Raw genomic sequence first — 14,275 nt, forward strand, 5'->3', positions numbered from 1 at the left:
CTTCCTCTCTGATGTATCTCATAATTTGTAGAGTTCAGGAAGTAGGAAAGGGACATGTATGTTCACATTGTGGCTTCTTTTACCTTTGCATCCCTGTCATCCTTCTGTGGCTGTCCCTTCTGAACATAGTTATACCTATGGAGGGGTTTCCTTTGAGACAAGTAAAGTAGGTTGGCTCGGGGAATGGTGGTGAGAACAGAATTTCAACCCACCTAAGAAGGAGTTTCAAAACTTTTCCAAGCAACTTCAGTTCAGGCAAACCAATGCCATCTCTTCATCAAACTGTGCTTATCTTGGGACAGGAAATTATAAAGGAAGCAGAGCTCTGGAGTGCTGGATGCACAGTATACTGTGGAGCTGGGTGTGACCAACCTGAAGGGACAATGTGACAGGAGGGTAAAGTGACAAGTGGGTTAAGTGAATGGGCAAGAACTAGCCATCTGTAGTCACAGGTCCAGAGAAAGCCTCTTGTTTGGTCCCCAGCTTTCGGACAGCAATGGCAGGGCTTCGTTGAAGAGCATTAAGTGCTTTAAATGTTGGACAGCACTAAAGCTTGGCAGGTTCTTCCTGCCTGTGTAGTAAAGGCCTGCTGGAGCCGGGCTCAGGAGGCGCTCCAGGCTGCACGTTAGGAAGGGACTTCTTTAACTTTGCTCTTCAATAGCCATGCCTTTGATGGCTGCTTCTTGGGCTTGTCAGCCATGATGCTCCAGAAACCTTTTGCTGTGGGTTTCCGGAGGGAAGACCCTACCCACAAGCTGGTTGAAGGTTACAAGAACTTTGCTGCCAGGCAAACTTAGCCTCGATTTTCTCCTGTCACCTGTTCTTTCTAGTGTTGTGCTGTCTCTGTCTTTCTTCCAGCTTGGCTCACGAGGCACCAAGGCTGGCCCTGACTCCCGTTTCTTCAGTGTTTCCTACAGAGCTTGAACTGCACACACAAGGCTTGTTTGATTTGTAGAAACCCTTTGAATCCTGGACTCAGGACTTTTCCTTCCCTTGTGTAGGAACAGATTCCTGAGACCCATCAGATATCCCTTCCCAGCCTGCACTCAAGTAGGCAGTCTCTCTGTGCATCCTGAATTGCCCCTATGAGTGGCTGTGTGTCATACTGGCAGGTTGTTTTCATGTGGAAGACAAGGATGCCTCTTCTGTGTGTTCCTGAGGTATGCTGATTAACCCAGAAAATAGATAGTGGCTTCTGGATAGAAAGGGAATCTTAGAGAGCCTTATAGAGAAAATTCATCCATGTCTGCGGAAGTCCATGCCAGTGTAGGCACTCTCTGGATGACCTGCAAAGGCTCACTTCCTTTGGCAGCCAAATGATAGGAAACTAGGAGGCAGGCTATAGGAAGCAGGCATGCAGGGAACTGTTTCCCCATCAGGGAGATACTGCTTTGGGAGGAAATAGACAGGTGCCAGTAGTGAACAGCTCAAACGGTTCAACCTAAAGACGAAACCAAGCACACCACAACATGTGTGGATCCTGCATCCGAATGAATAAAGGCTGCTCTGCCAGCTCCCAGCCTTTGGCCCCTTGACAAGTGCAGCTTCGGGCGTGTAGTAAGTCTCATCCCAACAGTGGCTCTGCTGAGCTGGGCTCCAGGTCTGCTGGGCACGTGGGGCTCAGGATGTCCATCCCAAGCTATGCAGAGACTGGGCGCGCCACAGGGCTGCTCTGGTGACTCCCTCTCTGGCTAAGGTCTGACCTACAGCCGTCCGCACATGTTGAGTTAGGGCCTCAGCCCCTGGATAGCATTCTGGGAAATACGGAGTTCAGTGTAAGCCCGTGGCATGATTGTGGGGGCTTGTTTTATTCCATCAGGTTGTAGAGACAAGGAAGGGTGGTAGTGTGGTCTCATAGAAGAAGAGGAGGAGGCCCAGAGAGTGTTGGTGGCTTGCCAACAGCTACTCTGGGTGGCAGTGGAGGGAGCCTAGAAGCTAGGCACCTTGGCTGCCACTCTGTAGCAGTGAAGTCCCTGACCACTCTTCTAGTGCTAGAGACCTCAGCCTGTGAGCTCTTCCTCCAGATGCCAAGCACTGGACTGTCTTCACCTCGTATTCTCTTCTGGCAGGCCAGGCCGTGTCCCTTCCTGTCAATAGGCATTGAAGGGATGCATGCTACCATGCCTCCATTTGATGATCTGTGTAGCCCTGCCCTTCCGTGGACATTGTTCAGTTACATATACATGGAAGGAAGAGGTACCCACAGTCTGGCGCTCAACTGGAATATCAGCCAAGTTTTGATGTGATTAGCGAACATGCAAGGTCCTTGTTTCCTAACCTCGAAGACATTGCCCAGAGCTCTCACCATCATAAGATCAGGCGGTACTGAGCAGACATGACAGGAGCAGGGGGGAAGAAATGTGTGAACTTGCTAAAAAGCTTTTATGCTCAAGTGGCAGACATAGGACCAAAAGTCAATTCTCACATGTACACACTTTATCCAAATTAACCGCTAAAGAGAACTTGCTTTCTGAAGCTGTGTGTCTGGGACTATCCTATGGCTGGATAGCACAGAAGATATGCTCTGAGCCCAGACTGTGTAACCACTCCCAAGGGCCCAGCCTGGCTCTCTGGCTGGAGTGACCACTCTGGCTCCAGAGCATTAGCCTGGGTGTGCTATTCCTGAGCAGCCTGCCTTTCCTGGCCTCATTGGATGACAGCCATTCCCTACTCACTCTCCAGGCTCTCCTACGGTCCAGTTAGGGAGGGACCTTGGCTTCTCAGCACCATGTCTTCAGGTCCAACCCATGGGAATTCCTCTGTCCCTGAGTTCTCTAGCCTGTCCTCTCAGTCTCTGGGATTGCCATGTCCTGAAGGCTGAACTTTATCTGATATATCAGCAGCCCAGCTAATTCCAGTTGCCAGTGCTTTCACTTCATAAAATTCATTCTTTAATAAATTCACCATGCCAGGCTGGCACTTCCATGACTAGGTATTTGTTGAAATACTAAGTATTTCAGCATGTCAGGCTCATGTGGGACAGGTATGAAGGTCTTGCCAGCATTGAGGCTTTCTGGGGAAGCGTCCATGGTAAGAAAGAGGAGTGTTGGCCTCCAAGCTAGGCATCTGAACTGGCCATCTTCCCCAGCCCTGTGACAGGGCAGCTTAAGGACAGGCTTATTTTGTATCACAGTTCCAGAGAGCACAGTTTACATCATGGTGGGGAAGGCATGGAGACAAGAGGCTGCTCCTGGCAATGGGAGCTTTCGGCACAGCTCGTTCGCGTCCTCTTGGATAGAGCACAGTGACTGGGCTGGAGCCCGAAGTAAGTATAACCCAAGATCTCCCAGCAGTCTCATCTGCTGGCTAGCCTATACCTTATAAGGTCCATAAACCTTGCTGGAGGAATTATCCATCCTGCCTATCCTTGTGGGTGGGCTTGACACTCGTTTCTGTGCAATCCCCTTTGCTCAAGGTGATCATGTTATTTTATTACATGATAGTGTTCCTAGTTTGCTTTCTGTTACTGTGATACAACCAACTCTGGGAGTAATGGTTTGTTATCTCATCAGAGGAAGTCAGGGCAGAGGCTTATTGAAGAACCTGGAGGCAGGAACCGAAGCAGAGGTCACAGAGGAGCCGAAGGGCTTACTCCCAAGCACATACGCAGCTCCTCTTTAGCAGCTCCTCTTTATACAGTCCAGGCCCATCTGCCCAAGGATAGCACAGCCCACATGGGCTAGGCCTTAGCTCTGCTGAAGTGCCCTCATCCAAGGTGACCCTAGGTTTGTGTCAGATTGACAGCTGATGATGACGGTGGTTAATGGCAGCCCACGGCTGTGTTACACCTGAGTCTCTTAAATTTTGAGGAAAAATGGGTGGTGTTGGACCTGGCAAGTGCTTCGGGTATGTCCCTTGCTGCAGCCAACAGCTGTGGAGGCTGGAGCTCCCCATAGTGGGCTGTGCATAAGGACAGCTTCCAGGCCACAAGACACTGAGCATATGGTCCCGCTGTGCTGTGAGTGTGGAAAGCCTTTCTGAGGGCTCTGGTGTTTGAGTTCTTAGCCTCTGGGTGTGGCACTGCTTTGGGAGGTTGTGGGACTTTTAAGAGGTGGAGTCCTCATGTCCCTGCTGCCATCTGAGTGGAGAGAAATTGTCTTTTACGTTGCTTCTGTTAGACATTCTGTCACAGTGGAGAGGAAGTAACAAACATAGCCCTGGACACAAACACAACGTCACTCTTCCTAAGCCCGTTTCACAAGCCTGAGACCTGATGTTTCCCCTCTTCATGTCCCTCTCAGAGAGCTGGCCTGGAGGCTGAGGGTCCCTCAGTGGCCTCTGTTAACAGACTGTGGTGATGACACTGCCAGCAGATTCCACTGAAAGTCACTTAAAGAGAAGGGGAAAACCCACAGGCCTCATCCGAAGCTTGCTTGCCAGCACCCTTAGGAACAATCACACACATTCAGGAGCACATACATGTGAGCACAGATACAATGCACTCATGCATGAGCACACACACAGTAACGTGTATAAGCACACTGCATAGTCACACACACCAGCACATATATGAATGAACACACACATTATACAGGGAGAGTGAGTGGGACGCTGTGGGAGAAGCGGCATGCTTCCGGTGAGGTCGATCCTTAGCTCCCATTAAAATATGTGAAGACAGTTGTCGGTCTTCACGGGTTTCCTTAATGTGTTTCCTGTGGAATAGTGTAATCAGAGGAAGCTGTAAAATAACCTCACAGCGCAGAGGCTTGGGTCTGAGAGGCACGCCTTAATGGGCTCTGCTCTGTTTCAGCCAGGGAATTCTGTTTTGCTTTTTTTTAAGTTTTGTCAGTTAACTGTGAGGCTAACTTGTAATTATCCATCAGCATCGGTATCATGACTAATTAGAGACCGAGCAACCAAGCAAGCCTCTGATGTGGTGCTCCAGGCTCTCCTCCTGGGTGGTTTACATCAGGTGGATAAACATCTGTCCTCATTGGTGCTACTGGGTATGGTAAACACTTCATTTGGATTTTTTTCTTTTCAACTTTTCTCAAAGCATACCCTTCTTATAATGGTATTCTAAAAAAGGAGTGCATAGATGTTTAAATTTAACATCAGACTCTGTGTCTGTCTTTCTCCTTCCAAAATTCTAAGCCCACATACTTTATTTATCTTTTGGGCTTGCTTGATTTCCTCAACACAGGGTGTGTGTCTCAGCCTCCTCAAAGGGAATGGTGTAGATTCCTAAGCTAGCATGCTCTTGAGCAAGCAAAGTCCCAGGCCTCTCTGCCCCTCTCCTCCCTTCTCCTTCGCCCTCCTGCCCTCTTCTCCACTCTCTTCCCTTCTCCTCCCCTCTCCTCCACTCTTCTTCACTCCCCTCTCCTCCACTTTTCTCCACTCTCCTCTCCTCCCCTCCAGGGCACTTGTTCTTGTTCTGGGGCAGCACCTGGGTCCCCAGTATCCCCTGCTCACACTGCCACATTGCCTTGTGCTATAGAATTTGCTCAACTGGAGGGAGCTTAGATCCTTGGACCAGTGTCTTGCAGGAGTATAGTGGTGAGGAAGGACTTCTTAAGACCTTCCTATGTCTTTGCAGCCATGGCGTCACCAAAGGCTTGTTCTTGAGGAGACTTGTGTTTAGCTAGAGACCTGGCTGGGTTTTCGAGGCAGTGAATGCCACTGGCCAGCTTGAGCAGGAAACACAGGGCTGAGCAAATGCTGAGCAGCTCTCTGTGCACCATTGCTTTGCCCGCAGGAAGACCATATGAAAGTCTAGGAGAAACAAACAAGCACACAAAATCCCAGGTGCGTTGCAACTCAGCAGTGGCCATAGGAAGCATCTGGGGTATCCCAGGGTCTTTACAGCCTTGGCCACTCTGTGGTCAGCTTCTCTGCTTCTACTCTACTCTGCCTGCTGTGAGCTCTGCTGCTAAAGATCAGAGGTTCGAGACAGAGAGCACCCACACATCGGCTGAGTGAATGAATACATGGAGGAAAAGAGGCTAGGAAATGGGAAGAGGAAGTGAGAAGCTGGAGTGTTCTTTCCTGCCTTCAGTGGCACTGAGTGTATTATACTGGTCAAGAAAGTTCGACTTGGTAAAAGTGTATTCATTCCAAATAGAGGAAGTAGGGGCTATCCTGGAATGGTCTACCTTACCTGTTGGATTTACATGAGAGCAGATGGGTGGACGCTTGCCCTTCCTGTTTTGTTTTACTAAACCAAACATTGGTTTGCTCCCAATTGTCCTGTGGAAGTAGGTGCAGCGTCTTCCTTAGCGACCAGCCATGCTGGGAGGGGCAGCATCTTGTTATGACACTCAGCTGGGTCATCACTTCCTGCTATTGTCAAGTCTGGTGCATTGCAGCATTGAAAAAGAAAACGAGTACTAAAATAGCCATCCCACCATGACTAGCATTCCGACTCCCCCCTCTCCTCAGTGCTTGCTTGTGCCTTCTTTGCCCTAGGATGGGCAGAAAGAGAGTTGACATTACCTGTCATACAAGAATTTACTATTATTGGGTTAGTAACAGCCACAATATTCTCTGTATTAGGTGCCATGTGAGACATTTTGCATTATTTACCTTTCTTAACAAACTCCCAGAGGCAGAATTGTTACTGTCCCTGCTATAGAAGGGAAACAAAGAGGTTAAGAATTTAGCAGAACTTAAGCATAGTTAGAAAGATGGGATTTTGACACTCAAAACCCATGCCATCCTTTCTAACCCAGGCCAGAAGTGCTCACATGCCTGGCATCTTCAGCTTGGTCCATGTGCTTCCTATCTGGTTCACCACCCTAAAGCTAAAACAGAAAGGTGCAGGTAAATACTGAAAAGCCACATTGAAAGAGTGAGCAGAATCCGCCCTGTGGCTCCCTGGTGCTCTGGCTGGGGAGCCAGTGCTCTGGTGCCCATCTCTCCCTGAAAAGATGCCCCAAGGCTGGTTCTTTGGGCAGGAGCTATCTGCCAGTCCACTGGGGCATGCATGGGATTATTTCTCACTAATTGTGAGAAGTTGTGTGCCATTGGCATCCCTATAGGCACAGGAGCCTCAGCACAAGCCCTTGTAGGAAGACTGCCTCGGGAATAAAGCTGGTAAACGTCTCCTTCCCTTTCATTCCCAAGTCATCCACATGCCCTTGCCGTTTGATCCCTGAGGTGACTCCCTGGCATGACTCCGAGGTGGGGCACATGCGAGACAGCCTCTCTTGTTAAGTATGTTCTCGGGAAGAGCTCTTGTTCCAAGATAGCAGACAGCATAGGCACTGAAGCCCACTCTACCTGTCACCTACCAGCCCCAGGGGCCCACTACCTGCTGCCTTAAATTATTTTTTTTTACTGCCCCTCAGGTCTTAGGCCCCTTCTGTGTCTGTATTCCCACCCTACTTACTGCTTCTCTATCTGTTACCTTAAGAATACTTAATTATTCTGTAGTATTAGGGCATACATGCGTGGCCCACGTGAGTGGGAGTCAGAGAACAGCCTTCCATTCTGCTCTTCCACCTATAAACCAAACTCTGAGCGGCAAGTGTTGGTATCCATTTAGTTATCTCACTGGCCCAAGATTGCTCTCAACTTGATACTGCTCCAACAGGCAGTGAGGAGATTCAGGAGAGTCTTGGCGCTGACATGAGAGCAATTGAGGCCCAGTGCTAGCTCAGTATGGAAGAGACACTGTAGCACTGTGGCAGGGATGGCTTCCACATGCCTGTACTTTTTCCCTCCCCAGTTACTCGTGGTGGAGTATATATACAACAACAACAAATCTTGAGAATGCCATGAGGCGCTCTGTGATAGCAGTCGTTGCTCACATTGTGAGAGCAGGCCTGGCGGTAGGGAGCCATTGGTAGCTTTTCACAGTACGCACCCCCGTGCAATCTTCCGGGTGCGCTGGCTGGATAGTGTGGGGCTCTGCTAGTTTGTGCAGGGTTCTCTGTGCAGCCCTTGCTGTACTGGAACTCATTTGTAGACCAGGCTGGTCTTGTTCTCAGAGATCCACCTGCCTCTGCCTCCTGAGGGCTGGGGTTAAAGGTGTGCACCAGCCCTGCCCGGCCACCTGACTGATTTTTAATTTATGCTAGTCTGTAGACTTCTTTCAGTCTTAGCCTTCTCCCCACTTCCTGTTTCCTCTTTCCATTTGCTTTTCTGTGTTGGAGGGCTGCTTGCTGTGCGGTGTACTGAGTGTCTACAGCATGCTAAACAATGGAAGGACAGGCTTCCAGGCCTGCAGAACTCTACAGGGGAAGATGTCAGCCCCCATAACTGTAGAGCAGTGCCATGCCCTCGGCCACATCAGTTCAGAGAAGGGAGCCGCCCTGGGAGGAGAGTATGCCGATACCTAGGCTCCTTTACGTCTAGCTAATCTACTGACCCCCCAGGAAGGAGGAATAGGCTGGCCCAGAGCATGCAGGGGACTACAACAGTAGGCTGTAGCATCTACCAGGCTACACACTTGGGAACCAAGAAGCCGCCAGTGGACCAGGAGACGTATGTACGGCTTTGGGACCTCCTGTCCCCACCCTGATCTCCACACTGCAGAACAACTGACTGGACCTGGGGAGACCTGAGGGAAGACCAGGTTCAGGATGCTGTTCTCAGAGCAGGAAGGTATGACTGAAGTGCCTGTGCCTTCTCTGCACAGAGCACCCCAGGTTAGCCTGCAAGGCAGCACCCCTCTGCTTGTATTTCTCTAGACCACACCTACATCCTGTGCCCAGATGGTCACAAGTCAGTCATAGCAACCTTGGAATGTACTGAGAAGATAATCCTATCAGAGCATGTGGCAGCAGTGAAAACCAGCGCTTTCCTTCCAAATAGTGCACTTGCCTTTCGGACTTTAGCTTGTGTATGTGCTAGATGTGAGTGTGCCCGTACGCAAGTGTGCATGTATGTATGTGCACTTGTATGCATGTATGTATGTTGGGGGCACCGTATGAGGGTGCGTGTGGAAGCTAGAGGTGCATTGTGTGTCATCCTTGATTGCTCTCCACCTTATATGTTGAGCCTGATTTCTTATGTGAGCCCAAAGCTTGGCGATTCTCTGCTCTACATACCCAACTGGCCCATGGATCCTGTTTCAGCCTCCCTACCTGTGGGGTTACAGGCAGGCTGCCACATGCATCCTGCGTTTTTGTGTGTGACTCTAGTCTTCATGCTTGCTCAGCTTCACCTGGATGCTGAACCATTCTCCTAGCTTCTGGGGCTGCTTTTGGAAAGGAAACAGGCTGCCCAAGCAAGATGACTCAGTGGGGAAAGGGAAAAGGCACCCGCCACCAGGCCGAAGACCTGAGCTCAATCTCAGGAGCTCAAGTGGTATCGGGAGAAAACTCTCCCACAGGTTGTCCTTTGATCTCACGATGCGCCGTGACGTACATGCACAGTCACACAGAATAAAGTAAAACATTCTAAAGGGCAGGGCCGGGTTGTGCTCAGTGGGCGCATGCGTGTGTAAAACTGTAGGTTTGAGCCTAGATAGCTCAGAAACAGTGAAGGGAAAATAGAAGAACCGTCTTTCCTCTGGCTGGAAATGAGACCCCTCCTACCCTTTCTCTTAGTTACCTTTTGGAACCGGGGAGTCGGTGGCCAGTTTCCTTTGGACATGCTGTTTTTCAAATGTTTGCATCTCGGATGTTTTCCAGGTAGTTTTATCAGCTGTTCTGTTGGCTTCATCACTCTGGCCTGTGACAACCAAGGGCTGCTAGAGAAGCTTGCTCTGCCTCCTCCCCACCCTGCCCTCCCTCCGGGAGCTCTGTGTCGCTCAGCTTGTCTTCACACCCGGCCTTTCAGTGTGTGCACGGGAGGTGATGGCTGGGTTCGCACTCACTGTGCCACCTCATCTCTCTCCCACCCCCTGTCTGTGTGCCCAGCAGGGTTATGTGAAGAGTCCACTGTGAACATTGTCTGTGGTAAATCATTAGTTACTTACTGTTTTAAAGAAAAATCTGAGCTCACCTTGTTTTTTTCAAAAGCGTTAGTGAGCATCCTTGTAGCTCTGAAGTGATTTGAGGTCACACTTGATTTGGATGGTACAAGGGAGTTGTCTCAAGGCCGGTAGAGAATCGGTGCATGGTGATGTTACGGGACATTCCCTGGGTGGGCTCTGCTAATGCCTGCTGTGGCCCTGCTCAGACTAGCTTCAAGGTAGACAGACAGATGGTACTTAACTTTATAGATTCTGTGGGGATGGGGACAACTTTCAGGAGCTGGATTTCTATTTCCACCCTGTGGGCTCTAGGAAGAAAACTTAGCTCATCGGGCAGCAAGCATCTTTACTTCCTGAGTCCTGTCCTGGCCCTGGCTTGGTGTTTGGAGGCAGGGTCTCACTATGTAGTCTTGTCTTATCTGGAACGCTCAATCCTCCTGCTTCAGCTTCCACGTGGTGGGGTTCTAGGTGTGCACTGCTATGTCCAGGGATGCTTCATAGCTGTCTGTGTCTTGTGGGCTGATATTTAAAATAGATTATCTATGGGGCTGGAGGATGGCCCCACCATCAGATCACCTGTGACCTGGTGTGTCCCTAGCAGCCACACACAGCTGCTCACGTGGCCTCACTCCAGGGGATCCAATACCCTGTTCTGTCCTGCAAACACCTGTACCCACATGGCAGGCAAACGTACAAACAAACATGCATAAATAAAATTATGAAAATAAAAAACAAAATAAGAGTGTTTAAAACCTCTCAGATGGACCTGGATTTTCTATAACTTGGGATTTGGATGTATTATGCAAATACATTTAACCCAGAATGCTTAGTGATTTTGATTAGTTTTGACAAAGTGTGGATGATAGCGTTTTTTACACAGAGCAGACAACTGACCACATCACAACAGTAGGAAGTCACAGTCTGTTTATATTCTTGCCCCGTTTCTGTCATTCTTACCTTTCTTTTGGTCACGATCATGGCGTATGTGTACGCAAACAGCGCCTTGAGATTTCAACCTCCTCCCTAAGCACCAGGCTTGCTCACTGTGAGCCAGAGCCACACTGTGGCTTCCTCCATACAGTCAGCCATGGCAGAGCATGCTCTGACCACTGAGGAGTGAGAAGGTAAGAGACCACGCCCACCTGCTGTGAGGAACTGAGGGAGGAAGAAGGATGTGTCTGCTGCAAGGTACCAGTCACACACATCCAGTCTGACTGCTGCCTGGAGCGTCTTACTGTGCTGCCTCCTGGGTTCCACAGTCTGCTGCCCTCCAGCCAGTGTCAGTGACACCTGTGCGCACGTCTCCTGCAGGTTCCTCAGGGTAGGACTGCAGCTGCTAGAACTACAAGGCTGGATCTCCTGCATGGTGAGGTGGCATTCAAGGACACCTCTAGCAACGGCCTCCCAAGTGAGGTATCCCAGCAGAACCTAAGCTAAGCAGGACTCTGCTGAGCTAGGAGTGTGAAGAGCAAGATTTAGAAAGCAACTGAGAGGTTGACAGCCTACACTAAGCAGCAGTCGCCAAAGCACGGAGGCCTCTCAGTGAGACACCCTTGACCTCCAGAAACAGTCAAGCTGTGCAGACAGTGGCTGCTTTGTCGGTTATTTGGCCGCTGACTCTGTCCCTTGAGGCAGATAAGTAACTCCCATGGAGAAGAGTAGGAACACGAACACGTAGCTTTAGCAAGGACTCCTTACCTAGCAGCCGAGTTCTGCCCAACCCATTCCAGACCTTTATGTGGTGGTGTGCCTCAGTCACACAGGACTGGTGGCTTTTGAGTACCTCCCCGGCCCTCCTGGCCTTCCTCTGCGGCACCTCCAGACAAATGGTGGGAGAGTACATGGCAGCGGCAGGGGTGGGGTGTTACCAGTAATAAAAACAATGTAAATTAAAATAAGGAGAAGTTAATTTTATCTATCTCATGAGGAAAAAATAATTATTAGTAGAGCCAAAACAGTTGTGCAAGTCTGTCTGCTGCCCACACAGCCAGCGGAGCTATACATTGGAGTGGCTTATCAAGGGGGATTTGACAGCCTGTCCCATGACCTCCTCACTCCTCTGGTAACACTTTGTTCTCCGTGAGCTGAGACCTACATTAAAGTGCTAGGAGTTAGGACAGAATCCGCTTGAGCGCCAGCACTGGTCAGATCATGTGTACATTACGGAATACTGTTTATCCATCACAGTGGAAGGCTGGAGGGGATCTATCTTACAATGGAGGGATTAAAATGCAGTGCTATGGGCTTGGTGGTGTGTGCCTGCAATCCCTGTGCTTGGGAGGGAGAGATGTAGGATCAGGAATTCAAGTCCAGCCTGCATTACCTGAGACCTTGTATCACAAATTAACAATCAAAACAACAACAGCAAAAACTCTAATAATGACTAAAAATAGAATGCAGTGGCTAATTGATTTCATTTCTCTGGTTAAAATTCTTTCCAGATTCTTACAAATGTTGGTTGTAAGATGGTTGATTCTTGCAGAAGCTGATTAACCTTTCGGGGCCCTGGTCTCCGTACCTGCCAAAGAGGGAACTAGTGAACAGTGGCGGTGGTAAAAAAAAGTGTAGAGGAGGTAACTATTTGACACACTTGCTGCTATGGGTTGCACAGCATCACTGTCTGATGAATGTCAGTGTTAAGTTACCCCTGTGCCTCAGTTTCCTCCTTTGTAAAAGAGCAATGATGGTCACCTGAAACTCAGGTGAGTATGTAGGAGCACTTGGTGAACCTGGCTGGCAGGCTGAACCTCCACGCCTTAGTGAAGATGCCCGGCATCAGATGCCTGTGCAACTAGATGCCTGTGAAGCCTCAGGCCTCACACAGCTTCTGGGACGGTGAAGTACTGTCTTCCAACATGGTCTTCCAACAGTCATTTCAGCAAGGAGTATATTTTATTTGTTAATTTATGTTTTAAGAACAATGGTTTTAGAGTGGAAACAGTCTTCTGTTTGGCTAATCCACGCGGCCAAGTTCCCTGAACATCTTGCAGGGAGCAGTTTTCTGAGCTGTGCCCAGCTCTGCTCCTCTGTGGGGAGCACCTGGGTACCTGTGCCGAGCCCAGCAGTGCTGCCCCGTGCTTTCTTCAGTTGTGTGAGAGCTGTGATCTAACTCACTGGGTGTAGGCTAGAATCATTTGGGAAGATTTAACCCTCCATAGACCAATCAAATCCACACATCTGGTGAGCCATAGGCACTGGTAATTTTGGATTTGAGGTTTTTTTTTTTAACTTTATTTTTATTATTTTATGTGTACATATGAGGGCCTTAGTGTATGTATGTGTGCCATGTACTGGTACCCACAAAGGCCAGGAAAGGTCATCAAGTCCTGGGACCTGGAGTTACAGAGAGCTGTAAGCCACCACATGGATGCTGGAAACTGAACCTGTGTCATCTACAAGAGCAGCAAGCGTGCTTGACCACTGAGACATCTCTCCAAGGAAACTGACATGCAGGGAAAACTCCTCACTCCCCCATTTAGAAGTAGTTTTCAGATTATCTGAGAATAAGAGTTTCCTGGGGAGGGTGAGGAGATGACTCATGGCTCGGCAGTTAAAGTACACTCCTTGCAAGCTTGAGAGAGAGTTCAGATCCCTAGCTCTCAAGTAAATGGCATGTGGTGGACTGCTTGTAATTCAGCCTTCAAAGGCTGACACTTGGCGATACTTGGAGCTAGCTGGTTAGCAAGACTAGCCATGTTTGATAAGCTCTCGGTGGGCTTGGGAGACCCTGCCTCAGAGAACAAGGGGAAGAGCAATGAGGGATGATTCCCAGTATCAGCCTTGGTTCCCCACATGCATGCACACACGCATGTACCCTCATGAGTTCACACACATCTATAACATACAAACACACACACACACATACCCACATACACACATATACACATATACACATATACATACACATACACACACACATACACACACACACACACTGGAAAAAGAAAAGAAAAGAAAAGAAAAAACCAAACAGACCCTGATGTACTAGTTAAACATAGAGATGCCTGGGTCAGACCAGATCCACCAAGTTGGAATTGTCACAAGGAGAGACTTTGTAATGTGTATACAGACTTGAACCACTTCAAGGTGGACCATATTCAGAGATATATTGTTATTTGTTTTTTGGCATTGTGCAAATCTGTTATGTAGTAGAGGATGGTGCCTCTTAATGACAGCAAGAAGTCAGCGGATACAAGGTTCTGAGACTGCCCCCAGCACAATACAGCTAACCAGAATTACACCTTAATAATGAAATAACTAAAAACCCACACTCATTTATCATCACATAGCGTGTCTCTATATTCGTCCCTGTTCTTCCTTTGTGTGACTCAGGCAGTAAGCACGCTGACATCGGCATCGCCACAAACACATGAGTAACGCGTTGCACCGTAGTGTTGCTATAGCTGTGATGTCGTG

General features: G+C 49.1%; 1 protein-coding gene across 1 annotated transcript in view; it reads left to right on the forward strand.

Moving 5' to 3' along the window:
- Positions 1 to 14,275, forward strand: part of Jcad (junctional cadherin 5 associated) — a 40,015-nt gene that overhangs the window by 14,628 nt on the left and 11,112 nt on the right. The gene's annotated exons all lie outside the window — the stretch shown is intronic.

Source organism: Psammomys obesus, unplaced genomic scaffold, assembly GCF_907164565.1.
Source record: "Psammomys obesus unplaced genomic scaffold, mPsaObe1.curated_primary_1811, whole genome shotgun sequence".
Lineage (NCBI taxonomy): Eukaryota > Metazoa > Chordata > Mammalia > Rodentia > Muridae > Psammomys > Psammomys obesus.